Source organism: Mesocricetus auratus, unplaced genomic scaffold (assembly GCF_017639785.1).
Source record: "Mesocricetus auratus isolate SY011 unplaced genomic scaffold, BCM_Maur_2.0 Super-Scaffold_100009, whole genome shotgun sequence".
In the NCBI taxonomy this organism is placed as follows: Eukaryota; Metazoa; Chordata; class Mammalia; order Rodentia; family Cricetidae; genus Mesocricetus; species Mesocricetus auratus.
Genome location: NW_024429193.1, coordinates 25093699 through 25109285, shown reverse-complemented (window position 1 = coordinate 25109285; position 15587 = coordinate 25093699). Strand labels below are relative to the sequence as shown.

The window sequence follows — 15587 nt, the reverse complement described above, 5'->3', positions numbered from 1 at the left end:
CAGAGCACTAGACCCATGTAAATACTGTGTGTTTGGCAAAAATCACTGTGGTTATGTTCTTTAGCACAGTTGCCAGGATAACCACCAGCTCTGCTTGGCAACTGGACTCTCCCACAGCTAAGGCTCCAACTGTAAAGTTGGCTTAGGAGACATTTCCTGCTGCTGGTTTTGGTACTGTTGCTGCCCCCCAGGAATTATTATTCAATGGTGGAATAATCCTCCAGGAAGTATGATTTCAATGAATCAACACTGTCCCATTCTAGCAATAAGCTGCATAAGATTGGGAGATGTGGGAATGGAGAGATGGCTCAGCAGTGAAGAACACTGCTCTTAGCAGAGGTCTGGGTTCCAAACAGCACCCACATGGCAGCTCACAGCTAGCTAACCCCAGATCCATGGATTCAATATCCTCTTTTCTGGCCTCCAAAGGCCCCAAGCCTGCACACAGTGCACACACACATGCAAATAAACACTCATATACAAAAAGCAACAATTGTTAAAAATAACAATTGAAAAGTAACAAGCAATTATAGCATAATATCATCATCTAATATAACATTCCAGATATCCTAAAATGCTGACATTTCATATCAAATATCATCGTGAACCCAAGTTGGTTCAAAGTTTTTAGCAATCTTCCTGCCTCAGCCTGCTAAGATTAAAGACTTGACACACCATACCCAGCTCAAACATTTTGCTAAGACACCTTATTTGATGATTATTTCATAAAAGTTGACTAATGTGTTTAGGTAGTGATGGAAAATAGACTGTCTTTCAGATGTGTCTGTGATTCCTATAAAAGGGTTTCCAGATGAGGCTAGCAAACAAGGAAACTGTGGCCCTTGGCTTACAACAGGATCTGGGTGGAGCTTAGAGCAATTACCAGGGAATTTCTAGCTTCAACAAGTGAAACCAAAATGATGCACAAATACAACAGCCAATCAGGACTGGGGAAGTCATCACAGGAAGCCCAAGGCAGGTGTGCACACTTGCTCTGGAAATGATGGTGAGCCAGTATACAGGACCATATGCTGCCCCATGAAACCATACCATCACCCTGGCTCCTAGCAGGACAGACACAAACAACAGTAAATCTGCTGGAAGCCTTAAAAATATGTGACAAATAAGTGAATTTAAACAAAGCAAAGTCTCATTCCAAGTTAATCTTCCATTAGTTCAACATGCAAATAGACAAAACAATGCATTTTTTTAGAAATGACCAATCTTGCTATTAATATTTTTTCTAAAGTAAAATCAAACAAGACAGCTAGCTCTTAAGAACTTTCAGATTATCTAGATGGTACTTCCACACATACAGTAAAAGAAAGGATGTTGTACAATCTTTATCCCATGTTTGCTTAAATAATTTCTCTAAGAAATGAAAAAGTGTTATTTTTTTTACTTAGAGTGTTCAATAATACACAAATTTCCACCAAAATCCTTAAAATAATCATAATTAGAAGATGCTTTCAGCATAAAATTAAGATGCACAAAATAACAAAATTCTAAATTTTCAAGACAGGAAAGAGCAGGCCTCTGTAATAACATTAAAAAAACCCACCAATTTAAGTACTTTCATTGATTAGAATAGAAAACACTCTTGAGTAGTTTGAGGACATAAAAGATGACAGATCTGAAAACCTGCTCCCAAAGAAGTCACCGCACTCTAGACTACTAATAAAATTACTTTTTTTTTTTGAGACAGGTTTTCTCTTGTAGCTTTCAAGCCAGTCCTGAACTGACTCTGTAGACCAGGCTAGCCTCAAACTCACAGAAATCACCTGCCTCTGCCTCTGAGTGCTGGGACTAAAGGTGAGCACCCCCACTGTCCGGCCTAAAATTATTCTTTTTAAATTCTGGGTTGCTGGCATAACTGACCATAGTTTTCTTAACCTGCAGTAAGCATTTATGGGAAACAAAAAACAAAAAAAAAAAAAAACAAAAACCTGTGATTTCGATATTACTTTAGGGCAAATCAGAACCAATGAACTGTTTCTGTTCAGTGATGAGTAATGTTTCTACCTTCTGGTCATGTGGATGAGCCCCTAGGCCCAAGCTTAAAACAAGCTTAGCCATGTTTCTGAAAACCAAAGCAGAAAAACTTATGAAGTGAATTGCTGAGGGTGAGCGGGTTTGGAGATTTGAGTGGTGCAGCTATGTGCCTTGCCCTCTACCTTGTAATCAAACCAACCCCTCCTGATCTTGAGTTTAACCCCAATCCATTACAAACACTGCACTGCTTAATAACATTTTTTAAGATTAATATTTATGTTGTAATGTATACTGAATTCAAGATGCATTACAAAACACTCATAGAAACATGGAGAAGAACTTAACTTGCCTTCAGTATTTCAACTTTCCATTAAAATGCAAATGTAATGATTTCATTAGCCAGGCAACAATGCCCACAGTCTTAAACCACACCAATATATTTTCCCCGTGAATCCCAACTTCCCCTAACATGCAATCTAATCCTTATGAGTATTTCTGAGTATAAGTTTTGTCATTATAATCCTTAATTAGAGCAAAAGTAGTGTGTGTGACTTGTGAGTTTTTTGACTTTTTTTTTTTAAATCCACGGATGTATTCTGCTGCCCAGGTAGGCAAACACTAAAACATTTCCCTAAATTTTAAGCAAACAACTTGGGGAAAACAAAACAACACACACACACACACACACACACACACACACACACAAATAATAACCTATTTCTATTCCAAATCATTAATCGGGAGAAAGAAAAATCTCTCAAAGCCCTCAAAAGTCTATCATGAAGGCATTCACCATCATGTAACACGTCTTTTTAACTCGACCTTCCCAGGAGTCTGTCCAGGCCACACTTGGTTTGGCCATAAGCAGAAAACTCTCCATAGAAACCCTATCAGCTTTCTAACAGTAAGCAAGGAGTTCTGTTGGAGAGAGTCAAGATTTGAGTGAAGAGTATGAGGAGGGGAGGCAGTGAAAGACCAAAAAAAAAAAAAAAAAAAAGAGTGAATGCCAGAGTTAAGGAAATTTGGGATGGGACTGTAAGAGATCTTTGCGGGGATTGGGTTTCATTTCTTTGGGCGCCCCTGACCTTGCAGTCTCCAACTCGGAACGCGTCTCCCGCCCCCTCCCTCGGCCTGCCTTTGTGTGTGCCTGTCACTTACCGGGGATCAGAACGAAGCTGATTCGGGGGCAGCACAAAGCCAACACACAGATTTGCACAGATTCTCTAACACACATTTCCTCAACTGGAGGGGACAGCCCACGCAGAGCTGGTGAACCCTGAGAAAAGTGGGTTCTGGTCTTGTTTGGGGGGCGCAGAGAAACTATTCTTTCCTCTCTCACTCAGCGCCACTAACAAAACGCGCGGACTCAAGAGGAAAAAAAGAAAAGGAGAAGAAGAAGAAGAAAACTCCACGTAGTGGATCCCGAACCCACTCACTGTGACATTTGTCTAGGGTAGTCGTCCACGGGGGGACAAACGTGCTGGAAGCCGGAGACACAGACCCAGAGCGGGACCCAAACAAATACTACTGGAGATAAAAGAGTCAAAAACACCGGGTCGGTGTTCTTTCCGGGTTGTCTGAGGATAAACGAGGGACTCGGTTGACTTACACTGAGGACAGGGGGGGAGGAGGATCAAAGGGAAGAGAGTGGTGATCCCCCAAGATGAGCTCTTTGAGAAAGGCAGCCCCAAGAAAACACTCACTTTCCTGAGACTCAAAGGCCGGGAGAGCGGCTGGTGGGAGGTACAAAGGTAAGTTTTCCGGGGAAGGAGGGGGACACTCATCAGCAGGAAGGAGGGACCCCAGAAGTGCAGGTTGCCGGAGGGGGGGCTGCTAAATTAAAACTCTATTTGTCAGCCATGTTGAAGAAGCTCCAGTAATTTGTGAGGCTCCCCCTTCCCTCTTGGTATTTGTGGGTGACATGACAGTCCCCGCAAGGCCGGGAGAGAGCGAGGGGGCTTGGAAAGGGACAGCTCCGCTGCCGAAAGGAGCGAGGGGGGAGAGAGAGCGAGAGGGAGACGGGCGCGGGCAGCGGCGCTCTGACCTGGTTCTGGTCCCTCAGCCTCGCAGTCCGCCGCCGTCGCAGCCGGGTCTCCTTTCTAACAAATCCTACAGGGCAGCCATCTTGCTTCCTTCTGCTCCTCTACGAAAGCAGCCTCGCCTCCGCATCAATATTCATAAGGCAGTTTGACGTCTGTTCTCCCGGCTCGCCGGGGCCGGCTCTCGGGCGGGCGGCCGCCGAGGGGGCGGACGTGACTGGCATGCGAGCGGCGCGGGCGCGGGCGCGGGCGCGGGCTGTGCGCTCGCTCGCTCGCTCGCTCGTTCGCGGGGGCGGGCGCGGCGGGGTCCCGGCTGTGCGCTCGCTCGCTCGGTCGCGAGGACGCGGGACCGGGGCTGGACGCTCGCTGGCTCGCTCGCTCGCTTCCTCCCTCCCTCCCTCCCGGGGGCTCGGGGCCTCCTCTTTTCCGCTCCGCCCCGGGCTCTCGGCAGCCCCCGGTCCGCCCGCCGCGCGCCTGGGCCCTCGGCGCCTGTGTCCCCCCCGCGGACCTGGGGTGCACTTGCAAACTCTGCTCCCTCCCGCGCGCTCCGGGGAGGCCCCTGACCCCGTGCTCCCGCTCCCGGCCGCACCGGACCGCTCCCCACTCTTCCCCACGCCCTGCCACCCTCCCTTCCTTCCCAGTCGCCGAGCCAAGCCGCTCCCCATTTCTCCAAGACCGTGCCCGGAAAGCCCTTGAGGGGCCTGTGCTTTTAAGGACTCCTCAGGGCTGCAAATCGGTGGCACCGGGGTTCTCCCCGCCCAGGCCCACCTTCTGTTTACTTTGGCCACGTGGGCCGTGGAGGGGGCCAGTCTTGCCGAGCCAAGGGGAGTTGTGTCTCTGGGCCCCTACTTGTCACTCGAAAGAAGTAAGCCTGCAGTTTCTCATGTTCAAAGTCGCCCCCGTAAGTTCCTCTATTTTGCACAAATTTCCACTCGTACAGTTAAGTAATGAAGAAACCGCCTGTGGGAAGCTGAATTCCGAATTAGCAGCGCTCCATTTTCCCTGAAGTTCAAGGCTTGTGAACACCAGCATTTCTGTGGGCAGTTTTCTCTTTCCTTGCTGAGTCGTTTTGCATATATTTAAATACCCCTTTTGGTAATCATTAACTTCTGAAGGTGAGCCCCGGTCAAAACCTTAGCATCATTAAAGGGTGTGTGTGTGTGTGTGTGTGTGTGTGTGTGTGTGTGTGTGTGTGTGTGTGTGTGTGATTTTTAGAAAAGCACTTACCTGTGCTTACAACTTTTTCTAAAGCTGATGCCAGTACAATGACCCAGGGAGTTCTGGGTCAGCTTTGGCACATAGTCAACTCAAAAGAAAAAGGCAGAGTAGTGGGAACTTACCTACAGGGTCTAAAGGCGGTGGCCTTGCAAGTCTTTGGGCAGTAGTTGGATCCCCCACCTGTGTAAAGGCAAAAGAAATTACACAAAAGTAATCCTCTGACCTACCTACACACATGTGCTGTGGCATAAATACACAACCCTCAACTCTCTTTCACTCACTAACTCACACACGCACAACATAAATTTTGAAAAGAAAAAGATCGGACCTGTAATCCCAGTCCTTGAAGTCTGAGGCAGTAAGATGTCTGGGAGTTTGAACCCAGCTGGGCCTTGTAGTGAGATTGTCTCAAAAAACCAGAAAGAGCTGTGACACCTTCTCTTAGTTTTATGAAATGGAAACACTTCCTCTTTGTAAAATGTTCCCATGTATATGTACACACACCCGCAAAGGCAAAGCCGGGAACTGTGTGTGTCACATTGTTACCAAGAAGAATGCTTAAAGTAAGTTCTAAGGAAACAATGTTTCTTTCTTTTAGAAACAATCACCAAGGCATGATCTCACAAGGCAGTAATCAACATTTAGCTGGGCTCCACCTGATTTCTAAATTAATAATAATAATGTTGTTAGTAATATTATGAGGCTGGGTTTCACTGTGTAGCCCTGGCTCATTAGGAACTATGTAAACCATACTGGCTTAGAACTCCCAGAGATCAGTTTGCCTCTGCTTCCCAAATGCTAGGATTAAAGGTATGTACCAGCTAACACACACACACACCCACACCCACACCCACACCCACACCCCCCCCCCACACACACACAGTTTCTCTGTGTAGCCCTAACTATTCTGGAACTCACTATGTAGACCAGGCTGGTCTCAAGTTCAGAGATCACCTTGCTGAGTGAGTTTCATTTATTTGTATGAGTGCTTTGTTGGCGTGTATGTCTGTGTACCATGTATGTGCCTGATGCTGCAGGAAATCAAGAAGAAGGGGCCAGATTCTAGGAAACTGGAGTTATAGATGGTTGTGAGCTGCCATGTGGTTGCTAGGAACTGAACCTAGGTCCTCTGCAAGAGCAAGTGTTTCTCTCTCTCTCTCTCTTTCTGTTTCTTTTTCTAGACAGGGTTTCTTTGTAGCTTTGGAGTCTGTCCTGGAATTCACTCTGTAGACTAGGCTGTTCTCAACTAACAAGAGATCTGCCTGTCTCTGCCTCCTGAGTGCTGGGATGGATTAAAAGCGTGTGTCACCCTCCACCCTGTCAAACAAGTGTTCTTAAACAATTAATCATCTCTCTGATCTCTCTGGCCCCCTTTTTTGTTTATTTGTTTACCAGGCATCACCAAGAGTTCGTTGAGTTAATGTGGAAATCCAAAACTTCCTACTAGTGACCAGGACTAAAATAGCTGAGCTATTCCTGTTCAGACTGCCTCCAAACCGGAGTCATTTTCAGATCTAAGGTTTGGCAGGGACAGCCTCAATAGCCTCTGCAGATGTCTACAGTGCCCCTGGGAGCCAGCTTTGGAACCTGAGGAGTATCTAGGCACACCTGCTGTTATCTCCAGGCCTTCCCTATGTTCTGCCTTCTCTATACATCGAAGTTCAAGACTGGGCGTGATGACACACCTGTGATATCAGCATCCAGGAGCTTGGAATGGAAAGATGATCTGTCCAAGGTCATACACACATGGGCAAACAGAATTCTAGACCAGTCTGTGATGTATGAGACCTTGTCTCAAAACAAAACACGCAGTTAGAAACCTGGAACTCCCTTAGCGGTTCAGGGGTCTTGCCCTGGCTATTCAGCATTTAATGTCTAATGCACTGACAGTAAGAGTGTGTTCAAGACCTCCTCAGGAGTAGGAAGGAATAGCATCCCCCTTGGAGCACAGCCTGTCCCAGGTAGTGGAGGCAGCAGATCCTATGACTCACCTCTGCTGACCTCTGCCTTGGATTATCTTCAAGGCCAGACTCTCTTAGAGCTTTTTGCATGATGGTCAGGAGGTGTGAGAAATCATGTAACGGTGTCTGCCACACAAGTTGTACAACCTGGATTCTAGCTCCAGAGTCCTCATGGATGTAGAAGGCAAGAGCTGACTTAACTAAATTGTCACATGGCCTCCACAGTTGTGCTGTGATACACACATGCATGCACACACACAGAGACAAGAAGTCTTGTTTTGCCGGGCATTGGTGGCACACGCCTTTAATCCCAGCACTCGGGAGGCAGAGGCAGGCGGATCTCTGTGAGTTCGAGGCCAGCCTGGTCTACAAGAGCTAGTTCCAGGACAGCCTCCAAAGCCACAGAGAAACCCTGTCTCCAAAAACCAAAAAAAAAAAAAAAAAAAAAAAAAAAGAAGTCTTGTTTTAAAAATAACGTATGTGGGTGCCTGAGTGTTGAGTGCACACACCCATGTACCTACGAGAGAGCATGTGGAGAACACAGGACTCCCACGCCCTTTCTTCCTGTACCTCAGCTTAGTTCAGTCATGAGCCCTTGGTGCTGAGGATGGCCTCCAGTTAGTCTTAAAGGACCCAGTAGCATTCCCCCACCCAGCACCCCATTTCACAGTCATCCATTCCATTTCCTACTAGGAACCTGACTCCGAGCAGGACTAGCAGCACATTGGGATTTAAAGGGCAGGAAGCTATGAATGGTGACGATAATAATTACTTAATTGTAAACAGAAGAAAAGAGAGAGAGAAAAGAAACAATCAGATCCCTGACTTTATATGCACCAAGCAAAATTGTTTGTCTTCCCTTAAGCCTTTTGTGTGAAGTTAAATTTCTGTCTTTTCTGTCTGTTCAAGGGTGTGTCATTGACATCCTCACAATTATCAGTGAAGATTCCCTGTAATTTGTTTTCATCTTAATCTGGATATGAAGCTCTGTACTGACCATGGCATATATTATATAATGCATAATATCACAGTTGCTGTAAGTGTGGGCTTAGGAGCTGAGCAGACTAGAGGAAATTCTGCCTGGGCCTTTTATAGTATGAACCCAGCATGTTACATGACTTTCTGAATCCTGGGCCTTTTATAGTATGACCCCAGCATGTTACATGACTCTCTGAATCCTGGGCCTTTTATAGTATGAACCCAGCATGTTACATGACTCTCTGAATCCTGGGTCTTTTATAGTATGAACCCCAGCATGTTACATGACTCTCTGAATCCTGGGCCTTTTATAGTATGAACCCCAGCATGTTACATGACTCTCTGAATCCTGGGTCTTTTATAGTATGAACCCAGCATGTTACATGACTCTCTGAATCCTGGGCCTTTTATAGTATGAACCCAGCATGTTACATGACTCTCTGAATCCTGGGCCTTTTATAGTATGAACCCAGGTATGTTACATGACTCTCTGAATCCTGGACCTTTGATAGTATGAACCCAGCATGTTACATGACTCTCTGAATCCTGAGTCTTTTATAGTATGAACCCAGGTATGTTACATGACTCTCTGAATCCTGGACCTTTGATAGTATGAACCCTTCATGTTACATGACTCTCTGAATCCTGGGTCTTTTATAGTATGAACCCTTCATGTTACATGACTCTCTGAATCCTGAGTCTTTTATAGTATGAACCCAGGTATGTTACATGACTCTCTGAATCCTGAGTCTTTTATAGTATGAACCCTTCATGTTACATGACTCTCTGAATCCTGAGTCTTTTATAGTATGAACCCTTCATGTTACATGACTCTCTGAATCCTGAGTCTTTTATAGTATGAACCCAGGTATGTTACATGACTCTCTGAATCCTGGACCTTTGATAGTATGAACCCTTCATGTTACATGACTCTCTGAATCCTGAGTCTTTTATAGTATGAACCCTTCATGTTACATGACTCTCTGAATCCTGAGTCTTTTATAGTATGAACCCAGCATGTTACATGACTCTCTGAATCCTGAGTCTTTTATAGTATGAACCCTTCATGTTACATGACTCTCTGAATCCTGAGTCTTTTATAGTATGAACCCTTCATGTTACATGACTCTCTGAATCCTGAGTCTTTTATAGTATGAACCCAGCATGTTACATGACTCTCTGAATCCTGGGTCTTTTATAGTATGAACCCTTCATGTTACATGACTCTCTGAATCCTGGGTCTTTTATAGTATGAACCCTTCATGTTACATGACTCTCTGAATCCTGGACCTTTTATAGTATGAACCCAGCATGTTACATGACTCTCTGAATCCTGGGTCTTTTATAGTATGAACCCAGCATGTTACATGACTCTCTGAATCCTGAGTCTTTTATAGTATGAACCCAGCATGTTACATGACTCTCTGAATCCTGAGTCTTTTATAGTATGAACCCAGGTATGTTACATGACTCTCTGAATCCTGAGTCTTTTATAGTATGAACCCAGGTATGTTACATGACTCTCTGAATCCTGGACCTTTGATAGTATGAACCCTTCATGTTACATGACTCTCTGAATCCTGAGTCTTTTATAGTATGAACCCAGCATGTTACATGACTCTCTGAATCCTGAGTCTTTTATAGTATGAACCCAGGTATGTTACATGACTCTCTGAATCCTGGACCTTTGATAGTATGAACCCTTCATGTTACATGACTCTCTGAATCCTGAGTCTTTTATAGTATGAACCCTTCATGTTACATGACTCTCTGAATCCTGAGTCTTTTATAGTATGAACCCAGCATGTTACATGACTCTCTGAATCCTGGGTCTTTTATAGTATGAACCCTTCATGTTACATGACTCTCTGAATCCTGGGTCTTTTATAGTATGAACCCTTCATGTTACATGACTCTCTGAATCCTGGACCTTTTATAGTATGAACCCAGCATGTTACATGACTCTCTGAATCCTGGGTCTTTTATAGTATGAACCCAGCATGTTACATGACTCTCTGAATCCTGAGTCTTTTATAGTATGAACCCAGCATGTTACATGACTCTCTGAATCCTGAGTCTTTTATAGTATGAACCCAGGTATGTTACATGACTCTCTGAATCCTGAGTCTTTTATAGTATGAACCCAGGTATGTTACATGACTCTCTGAATCCTGGACCTTTGATAGTATGAACCCTTCATGTTACATGACTCTCTGAATCCTGAGTCTTTTATAGTATGAACCCAGCATGTTACATGACTCTCTGAATCCTGGACCTTTGATAGTACGAACCCTTCATGTTACATGTCTCTCTGAATCCTGAGTCTTTTATAGTATGAACCTGAACATGGTACATGGCTGTCTGCATTGGGGTTTTTTTTCAGCCTTTAAACACTATAAAACTCAGTAGTATTATAAGGATTAACTAAAACTCTAAGTATGTGTGTGGGTACTTATTACTCTTATCAGTAGCAAGCCATCTACTTCCAGGAGTGTTTGTTAACTAACTGTAGGAATATATACATAATTATATGTCTTTCTTTTTCTTTTTTTCAAGGCAGGGTTTCTCTGTATTGTTTTGGAGTCTGTCCTGGAACTCGCTTGGTAGATCAGGGTGGTTTCAAACTCACAGAGTTCTGCCTGCCTCTGCCTCCTAAGTGCTGGGATTAAAGGTGCGTGCCACCAACGCCTGGCAATTATATGTCTTTCTATGCTTAATAATGGATGGGAAATCTAATGTTGGTATGTACTTTTTTTTTTTTTTTTTTATATTAATATTTTTTTTATTTTCCATTTTAAATTTAGATAAGAAACAAGGTTGCTTCACAAGTCAGTACGAGGTCCCTCTCCCTTTCCCTCCCCTCCTCCTGTGCCCACCCCCCATCCCCGGTATGTACTTTTTATGTATGCGTGTGGGTCAGAGTGTATTTGTATTCACCAAGTACATGCACGTACCTGCAGAGTCCATATGAGGCATTGGATTCCTTGAAACTGGAGTTACATAAAGGCTGATGTGAGCTGGTCACTGTGGATGCTAGCTAGGAGAAAAACTCAGGTTCTCTGCAAGAGGAGAGGAACAGCAAGCATTCTTAACTTTCTGGCCATCTCTCCAGCCCCACAAATATTTAAATACCCCTGGCCTCCCACCCCTGCCTCCTGGGTATCATTATATAACCTTGGCTGGGCTGGAACTCACCATGTAGACCAGGCTGGCCTCAAACTCAAAGAGATCTTCCAATGTGCTGGGATTAAAAGTATGGTGTATATCTAATATGTCTGTAAGTTCCTTTATTTATATTAAAGTTGGTCAAAACAACTTTAAGGCCATCTCCTTGGTTCTTTTAAAACCTCTCTGTCACAGCAGGTGGTTCTTGTCCATCTGGAAGTGTGTTTGGGTTGCAGTTGCTTTTGCAAGAGGCTCTGAGCATTATCTTGCCAAGTTCTTCCTCTGTATCCACACCCACCCTTAGCCACCATGACATTTGTTAATTTAAAAGAAAATATATTATTCCTGGTGGCTACTGTGACATCTCATCAGCAAAATGAAGTGAAACTATGAAAGTCTGTAGGTATGCATTTTTTTTTTTCAGTTTTTGGTTTGTTGTTTAAAGAAAGCCTCCTTCCTTAGCTATTTCTGGGAAAAGAAGGCTCTCATGTGCATAATCACTTGTTTACTGGCATTAGGGTCCATCTGTAGGAGCAATTCAGAGCCAGCTTTTATGCATACTATGCATTCTTGAGATCCCCCCCCCATAGGTTCAGCTAATCTGGTTTTTAAAAGATAATTTACTGTTCTAACAACGGTCGATTGTTATCAAATCCTTTGCTGTTTCTCTAAAATGACAAATAAGAATGCTTGTACTATGCCACTAACTCCTTGCTTCCTGGTGGAAAGGGGAAGCTGCTAATAGAACAAGCTCCAGGCCATGCTATTCTGTGTCAAAGAACTGGCTTGGTTGGCCTGAGCATCTGCTGTCTGTCAGTTGTCCCATCCCTGAGCCTCACTCATGGAGGGGAGGCCATTTCCTGTCTGCTGCTCTCCACCAGAGAACTGCCTGGTAACAGTGCCAATCCCCAACAAAAACTAGGTACCCTCTTGGTTTTCTCCCTGACTGCAGTGTAGGACATTGTTTCTTTCACACTTGACTTTGCTCTTCAAGAATTATGCTACCCTACAGCTTGAGATAGTTACAGAGATTTCACAGAAACATTAAATCTTCCCTGCCATTTCCTAGCGCTGAAAACATTTGTCTGAGCTATAACATGGTAGAGGTTTTCTGCATTCTTAAAAGACAATCAACCTTCAGAGGGCACAGCACTTTTGCCAGGAAGTAGCTTTGCTATCCTGCCTTTCACAAGGAGGTACCTATTAAATCAACATAGATAGAACACTAATTAGAAGATATTACCAGTGATAAAACATTTGCACATAGCCCCTTAGCGTAGAGATACAAATTATCTATAATGATAAAACCCTTGGGCCTAGATAGTCTCTCTTCTTACTGTGACCAGTCCTTATTTTTTTCCTGACCTTGTTTGATGTGGTTTATGTCTGCAACAGTGACCCATTCCCCTACCCCAATTCTGTGAAAATATCACTAGAGGTATTATGGAGAGACCATTAAAATCATTATTGGGACAAATATTATAGAAATTCTCCAGAGGTATTGTAAAGTATCAGTCTCCCATAATTTTCAGAACTTAAAAAAATGATTTCATATAACACAGATGGATTTGGAATTTTCATGTAACCCTGGCTGGTTTTGAACCCAAGTGCTGAGATTACAGGCATGTGTCATTTTTTATTTTCTTTTTCTTTCTTTCTTTCTTTCTTTCTTTCTTTCTTTCTTTCTTTCTTTCTTTCCTTCTATCTATCTTTCTTTTTTTGAGACAGGGTTTCCTTATGTAACCCTGGCTGTCCTTGAACTCTCTCTGTAGATAAAACTGGCCTCAAACTCACGGAGAGATCTACCTGCCTCTGCCTCCCAAGTGCCATCACACCCAGGTTTGCTTTCTTTTGAGATAGGGGGCCACCATGCAGCTCAAATTGACTTTGTAATTACTATGTAGACCAGATTGGTCTTAATTTTGTGGATTTGTGGTTATTCTTCTGCCTCTGTGTCTTGAATACTGGGATAACAGCTATACACCACCATATCTAGAAACACTGGTAAAATCTAAGACATGTTTTCAATATCATTGGTCATAGGGAATTACATCTTACCCTCCTTCATATTAGCAATATTGAATGCAAGATTACTCCTTCATCTTCTTGATTATTTCCTCTATGTATTTGTTCTTTTGCAGTCCTACTTGGCAAAATTTGGCTTTTTGCTCAAGTATCTTCACAGAGCCTTTGTCCATCTTCATCCTAGTGGAAAACACCTTGCAGGGTGGAAAGCCCATGCGGACATGTGAACCATCAGCCTTTTCCTGCTGTTTCTCTGCCGTGTAAGCCTGGACCATTTCCCTAGCTTTCTGCTCTTCTTAGCCCCTTGTCCTTTTTCCACTTTGTTTTTCTTTATTGAGAGAGGTCTTAGATAGGAGTTCCCTGAGGTACCCAGGCTGCTCTTGAACTTGTAATCTTCTTTCAGCCTGTCGCGTGCTAGGGTATCTGACATATGCTATCATGTCTGGTTTCCCACCTCTTCTCATGAGCATCGAGCACAGATTGAGAGTGCTGGACTTTGGGAAGATATGAAGGTGATCATCTTGCTTAAGTGGGAAGGGACTTAGATTGCCTTTTGTGGGGCAGAGAGGGGGCCCAGGGGTTTAGAGGCTTCCTGGTATTTTAGAGGACCAGAGTTCAGTTCCCAGGCACATCCATCTACAGACCCTTGCTGCACAGTATACACACAGAAATGAAAAAAAAGTATTAATTTAAAAAAGTAATATCTTTTATGGGTTTTGCTTTGGTCAGAGTCACAAAAGGATTAGCTAAACTGATGACCAAAAAGGCAAAATTGCACCTTTGTTCTGCTCCTGCCATTCCTGTCAAGCAAGGAAGTTGGAAGGTGGAAAGAGCGCCCTCTGCTGAACTTGTAAGCGTGGCCTGGGTCCTTGGAGATGCCATACTCAGAATGACGCCAATTGGAAAAACAATCAGAAACACCTTTGGAGCTTTGGGAAGAAATATGTGTGACCGGGTTCCACTACTCCAGTTCTGGAGGTCCTGAGGAGAAGCTCATGGGTTGGCTCTGGGGTGAAGGCTGCCATATGTAACCAGACCTTTCAACAGATTTGCAGGAGTCAGACATATAATCACTTGAAAACCACTGGTATCGCTCATTTGTGTAACCTTAATAAATAAAGGCATTTAAAAACCAGTTGGGATGGCTTCCCTCTCTAGTCTCAGAATCTGGGAGGCTGAAGTAAGAGGCTTTTGAATTTGAGGCCCAGTCTCCAAAGGGAAACCAAACAGCGACTAAACAAGACTAATTTTAGGTCCTCCTTAGTTAAATTATTTCCTTTACTACAGATACTCCGAATGCAGGAGAAATAAAAATCCAAAGGGGTGGTATCATTATTTGATGTACAGTTTTTCTCCTGTCTTCTATACTGTTTGCATGTTTTCTGGACAAGTGTGTAGAAAAGCTTCTGAGACAGACTAGCTGCTGGCTCAGAGCCCATGGGTGTCAGAGTGTCCTCCAAGGCTGTGCACTGCTGCGCTCTGCTGAATGTTGTACTCACTTTGTATCTTGTTTTGTTATGTTTTGTTTGAGACAAGACCTCCAAGCAATGGAGTTTATGCCTTTAATATCAGGACTCAGGAGGCAGAAGCAGGGGAATCTCTTTGAGTCTGAGGCTAACCTGGTCTACAGAGCAAGACAGGGCTTCTCTATGTATCCCTGACTAGCTTGGGATTCTCTATGTAGACTAGACTGGCCTCAAACTCAGATATCTGCCTGCCTCTGCCTCCTAAGTCCTAGGACTAAAGGTATGTGCCACCACCATGCCTGGCCTCTCATTTTAGAACTTAGATCATAATGTTGTTACTATTTTGCAGGAACCACTTTGATCTATAAGCAAGTAAGTAGGCATGCATCTATGTTGACCATGATGGATAGCCTGTGGTTCTGCTTTTTCATAACAGCTTATATCGCCCAAAGAATGAATTAAAATCCAAGTACTGATCACAAACCAGAGACCCCCTAACAGAAAAATTGCAGAAGGTGAAAAGAAACACATTTATCTGTTAAAGTAGGATGTCACAAGTCATAATGAGAGTATTCTCTTTCCCTAAGTTTCACTTCTCCCAAAGTCTTCAGGCTGGTGGTCTGACTTAGACTGGGCCGGGAGATGTAAGGAAGGAACTGATGCAGATAGCTGTTTCAATGGGCTGATGTCACCGGGACCTCACGAATGCTAGGCCAGTGCTGCATCCCAACCAGTACATACCT

At 43.9% G+C, this 15587-nt stretch overlaps 1 protein-coding gene and 1 long non-coding RNA gene across 3 annotated transcripts in view; one reads left to right on the top strand and one right to left on the bottom strand.

Annotated features, from left to right (window-relative positions):
* The window catches only part of Tet2 (tet methylcytosine dioxygenase 2), an 87022-nt gene extending 82768 nt beyond the window's left edge, over positions 1 to 4254 (bottom strand). Inside the window, exon 1 of one of the 2 annotated variants that reach the window (XM_013121923.3) lies at positions 4037 to 4254. The gene's annotated coding sequence lies outside the window, so the exon portion shown is untranslated. The remainder of the gene's footprint in view (positions 1 to 4036) is intronic. The other variant, XM_005081981.4, reaches the window with a different exon arrangement.
* LOC110343065 lies at positions 3190 to 14513 on the top strand. Its single transcript, XR_002385261.2, has 3 exons — positions 3190 to 3743; positions 13495 to 13638; positions 14108 to 14513. It is a non-coding gene; the product is annotated as an uncharacterized LOC110343065 (long non-coding RNA).
* The last annotated feature ends 1074 nt before the right edge of the window (positions 14514 to 15587 follow it).